We start from the raw sequence: 6,206 nt of genomic DNA on the forward strand, positions 1-6,206 counted from the left end.
CCCTATTATCATTATTTCCCCTAGAGAGCTAAAGGCTGCTATGTCTTTTTTGAGTGCAACGAATGGGTCTTCTCAATCCAATCTATGCTTTTTATACATTTTTGAGCCTTTTGGGGCGAAGTAACAGATAGCCACCCTTGTAGAAATCTGATTCTTTGTTATTTTAATCCAAATATATTGCTTGTTTACATCTTCTTTCTCTAAGTTTACAAATATGCTCCAAGTTTCTTTTATTAGAACGGTAATGCCTCCATGTCCCTTACCATTATCTATCTTCTCATTCCATAGTGATACCTTCTTATACCCTTCAAAATCTAGAACCCTACATCCATCATGCTCATGCGTCTCGGTAAGCATAATGATGTCATTATCTTTAGCTATCGGCCCTAACCTAGGTCCTCTTCTCCAAGGATAACCTCTACAGTTCCAGCTAACTATAGTTAAATGTTCTTGGGTGGGCCCGAGTTCCTATTTATTGCGTGTGATTTTGTCACTGATTTGGGCTTTGCCATTTTGTAGCCACGCCCACTTGCCGTTATCTCTTGTTGTTTTCAATTTTTCCTATTCTTGCCTCCTTTCTTCTTGCTGAGTTATAGTGAGGTCATCATTGAGATATATGTGTGTGCCTCTAGGAAACTTCCTCTTGCTGAAAATGTTGTTTTTATCTCCTGTATTCCTCATTGTCACTCTAACATGTCTGTCTTTGTCTCCTCTAATCCATTTTTCGATTCTTTTTGCTTGTATGGTTGTTCCATGCCAGTCTAATTGGTCTTTAAAGAAGTCTTTAACTAAATCCGTTGTTTTCTCCTGTTCTCCATAGTCTCGTAGCCCTTTGATGATGATATTTGCTGCTTTCTCATTTCTTTCTTTTTCCTCTCTAATCTATCTTCGAACTTGCTTTTCTATGTTGTCAATAGGAGTGTTTGCTGGTCCCTTTACTATGTTAGCCCATGATCTAACTTCTTCAATTTGTTCTCTGAGTTGATTCTCTTTTATTTCCATATTGGCCATGGCATCTTGTATATTTTTCATTTGCGGATTTTTATCTCCTTCTGTAGCCTCTCCTTCTCCCGTAGTACTTGCTGTTGTCCTCTTTTCTCCTACTTCTTTTTTTAACAATATTAATTCATACTCTCCTTTTTCCATATTAAATTGCAATTTTTGAATTTGTTCTCTAAGTGACTTGACCTCCGCTACTAATTTTCAGTTATCCTCAGTAACTCTTTTCATTATGATACTTTCTATCTGGCTCCTCTCTTCAAGTGCCCACACCCTTTCTTTCATAGCTACCAAATCATTCACAAAGATGTCTAGATACCACGTCATAGGTGTCCTTGTGGGGCTGTAATTATTTGGCAGCCCATCTTCCACTGTGTCTATCACCTGAGAATTATTTCTCTTCTCTTTACCATTAATATCTCTGATATTATCAAACCGCTTAATTGTTTCAAAGATTTCAGTCGACCTCAGATTTATTTCTCCCTCCCTTGAGCTGTCTGAGGTATGTGGAATCGGTTTTGAAAGTAAAGCTGCTAACTTCCCTCTTTTTGCATTTTTAAACTTTCATATATTTATCCGCCTAATTATTTTTTTATGTTGCTTGGCATTCACATAGATGTAGTTTCCTCCTGTGGGTGTTCCACTGGCTTGTGAGAAGTTCAAAGTGTTTGTGGGTAAATTACCATTTGTCCCTCCAAGATTGAATGAACTCGTGTGTCTGGCTGAGGGTCCTAGAAGAATGAGGAAGCTCCCTTGATTCCACTTGATGATGTTGCTACGCATTAAACTATCCCCGTATTTCAGGACCAAGCCACTGTTACCAGAGATGTCATTGTGTTTTGTAGCTTCTCCCATATTAGTTTGTTGTTTTGCTATTATAGGTGCCCTGATTATCAAATTCTCTGCCACCCTGTTACTGACAGATCCTGTGTTTTGCAAGGTGGACCCACCTAGTTCTGGCTGTGCCTCTATTATCTTTGGTTGACCAATCAATGATACTTGTACAAGTATCTTCTTTGCTAGTGTTTCTATGATTTCCTCATTTGTTCCTTCCATGGGAACCATATCGTACCAACTGGTGTCTTGATATAGATTCTTTATGTAGTTTTACCGTTGTAAATTTACCAAAGCCAAGAGAAGTAATACAGGAAGCCTGAACAGGTGTAGACTGAAATGTAAGAGGTAAGAATAAGGGAAAAGGCATACCTGGAATCTACCTCTAGAAGCCCACAAATATGGACCCACTAGTAATAGCAAAGCCTTTAGCACTAGATGACTAGGCCCACTGGTTACCAAAACTACTGACCAAACCAAATTTGCCTCTACACTGATTGCCGCTCTTGCCGGTCCTACCTTGGCTGCTACGTGCTCCACTTTCACTTTTTATTATAAAATAGTCTCCGTCAGACAAAAGGTAAATCACTGTTGACAAGGTAAATCTATCAACACCGGTCCAAGGTTTGACACTGATCCAAGGTCTGCATAAATTTTTATCTCCCTTTTGACTTTCTGCACTGGTTTGGCACTGCGGGCCCTGCTCCGACTCACCTTGCCGCTGCGTCGCACATGAAAAGTTTACCTTTAAATGTGGAATTCAAACCACGTGCTTTGCCTTCACTGCTCTCTGTGGACCGTCCGATTCAGATCACTGTGTTGGTCCCCTGCGTTGATACCTTCTCTCCAGCCGACAGTCTTCGACCGATCTCTATATGATGATGCTTATACTCTTTCATCGATATAAAGTCTCATTGATTTATATTAATTTGGACGGTTAACAAGGCAAGATTAATATATATGTGTGTGTGTGAGAATAGGTTTACTGATTAGTTATATATTTATATCTATATATAAACATATATGCATGTACGCACATTCACAATTAGATTTAAAATAATTCAATTATATTGCTTCAATTTTATGAAGCTAATATACTTAACACTCCCTCTTTAGCAAGAAGAGAATTGAAGCAACTATAACACAAGGTTATACACCACTTAAGATGTGGTCAAATTATGGTGTCTGGTTAGAAGATAGATCAACTAAAAATAAGGTCGTCATCTTATAGTAGTGATCTTACACAAGAAATGTCGTTACGTTTCACACAAACAAGTTTGCAAACAATCTAATTTATTCATAAATATATTAATTTACAAATGTTATTACAAATTTGTCATACCAAGTTTACCTCTGAAGTACACAATTTTCAACGTTGCAAGAGGTTTGGTAAGAATGTCATCATTTTGCTCATTTGTGTTGATATAACTCATCTTGATGATATTTCTTTCAACCATGTCTCTGATATAATGATAAGGAGTCTTGATGTGCTTCGATCAATTGTGGAAAATAGGATTTGAAGAAAGCTTGATGCAGCTTTGGTTATCACAATGAATCACTGTAGGACTTAATTGTTTGCCAAAGAGTCCAAATAATAGCTTTCTTAGCCATACTACTTCACGTGCTCCCATGGATGCTGCTATGTACTCAGATTCAACAGAACTCAGGGAAACTATAGATTGTTTTCTACTAAACCAAGATATCATTGCTGATCCAAGACTAAAGAAACATCCTGTAGTACTCTTGCAGTTTATAGAACAACAAGCCCAATCAAAATCAATATAGCCTTCAAGTTTGATCTCTACATTTTTGTACTTCAAACCAAATCCAATAGTGTGACATAGATATCTTTCGATATTTTTGGCAAGCATCAAATAAATCTTCTTTGGTTTGCACATGAAATGACCTAAAATATTTGTACCATAATAGATATCAGGTCTAGTATTTACAAGATACATAAGAGGTCCAATGATTTGTCTGTAAAGACTAGGATCAATAGCCTCAGAATTTGTATCTTCTTCTTTTAGTTTGTGTAGATTTGTTTCCATTGGATTTGTTAGAGATTTATTGTCCATCACGCCAAATCTAGTTAGAATATCTTGGGTGTATTTTCCTTGATTTAGGAAAGTATGATTTTCCTTTTGACAAACTTCTAGGCCCAAGAAATAGTGTAGTAGGCTTAAATCCTTCATTTCAAATTTAGCTATTAGGTCTTGTTTGCATTTTTCAATCAAGTGATGATTTCCTATTATCAAAAGATCATCAACATACAAAACAAGTATTAACATGTCATAGTTAGAAATTTTAAAGTAGATATTTGTATCTGCTTCATTTTTTGAGTATCCTAGTTTGATAAGATAGTTGTCTCTCCTTTCATACCATGCTCGGTTGGCTTGTTTGAGTCCATCAAGAAATTTCTTGAGTTTACATCCATATTTATTCTTATCTTTTATAGAAAATCCTTCAGGTTGTTTGATATATAATTCTTCATTTATTACACCATTTAGAAATACAGTCTTGACATCCATTTGATGTATCTTCTATCCTTTGGATACTACAATTGCAAAAATAGTTCTGATAGAAGTGTAGCGAGTAATAGGAGAAAAAGTTTCTTCATAATCAATGCCTACCTTTTGAGAAAAACCTCAAGCAACAAACCTTGCTTTACGTTTTTCGATACTTCCATCAAAAGCATATTTGATTTTATATAACCATTTAGATGAAACAATTAACTTGTCTTTTGGTCTACTTGTACTATGTCCCAAACATCATTTTACAATATGGATTATTATTCTTCAACCATAGTATCTTTCTGGGCTTGACATGTTAAGGCTTCTTCAACAATTGATGCTTCAGATTTTGTTAGATTAGTTACTATGGCAGTATACTACAATTTGTTCTTGGTTTTCTTTTTTTCCTTGGAAATTTCATTTGGATCAACATTATTTTCTTCAATCATTTTCCTTTCCCATAAGGTCCTTTTCTTGACATTTGTGTTGTCTCTATTATCTGTATTAGGTAATGATTCATTCTCTTCTAATATGTTCTCCCTCTAAGTTTCAGTTTGTAGATTTTCATCTAAGTATGTGATGGGCTCATCTTCTATACTTGTAGATGGTTTTAAAGTAATATTCTCTTCAAATATGACATCTCTACTTACTTCAATTGACCTTTGTCTAGGTATATAGACTATGTACCCTTTGGAGTTCTCACTGCACCCAACAAATATTCTTTTCTTTTTGGATGGTTCTAATTTGGTTATTTTTTCTTTAGCTATGCAAATGTAAACAAGACAATCAAATATTGTAAAATGACTTAAGTTAGGTTTAATATTGGAGAATACTTCCTTAAGAGTTATGTTTTCTAGTATAGAGTGTGGACATCTATTTTGAATGTATATAATTGTATTGGTAGCCTCTGCCCCAAATGAGTAATATAAATTTTGATCATGAAGCATGGATTTAACTGCTTCAACTATGGTTCTATTTTTTTCTTTTTGCTACCCCATTCTATTGAGGATTATAAGTTATCGTATATTCCCTCTTCATCCCAATAGAGGCACAACAAGTTTTGAAATTTTTAGAGGTATATTCTCCTCCATTTTCTGACCTTAGCATTTTAATTCTTTTTGACATTTGATTTTCCACTATTTCTTTGAATTCTTTAAATTTTGATAGAAACTCATATGATTCTTTCACTTTTAAGAAGTAGATCCAAGTTTTCCTAGAGAAGTCATCAATGAATATTATGTAGTAGGAGAAACCTCCTAGAGAAAGTGTAGGCATGGGTCCACATAAGTGAGAGTGCACTAGTTCCAAAATTGATTTAGATTTGTATTCACTTGGAGGAAATGTTTTTTTTTTATATTCTTTTCTAGAGCACATCCTTTACAAGTGCCTATATGTTGTTTAGGCTAGGTGTTCTAGTGGTGATTTTTTCTATATTAGGAAATGAACTAAATCCACTATGTCTGAGCCTTCTATGCCATACTTCATTAGAATTTTCCACTTCATGACTTAGGGCTTTCTTTTGAATGTTGCAAAGTTTGTATAGGGTCCTGTCTCTTGATCCTATAGTGATAGCATTTTTGAAATTTGTGTTTTTATGCCAGTACAATACTTTGGCTTCACTAAAAGTGACTTGAAACCCTTCATCAACAAGTCTAGAGATAGATACCCGATTTCTTTTTATACCTGGTATGAAAATTACATCTTTTAATTTTAGTGTGACCTCAGTTCTTAGTTGTATAGAATAGGTCCCTATTCCTCTTACTGGATATGTGGAATTGTCTCCAATGGTGATTCCTTTAGTGAGATAATTGTACCAAAAGTTTCAAATTTATCTCTAAATCCTGTTATATGATGAGAGACACC

This window comes from Cupressus sempervirens, chromosome 4, assembly GCF_028749045.1.
Source record: "Cupressus sempervirens isolate cs-2001-9-10 chromosome 4, ASM2874904v1, whole genome shotgun sequence".
NCBI classification, from domain to species: domain Eukaryota; kingdom Viridiplantae; phylum Streptophyta; class Pinopsida; order Cupressales; family Cupressaceae; genus Cupressus; species Cupressus sempervirens.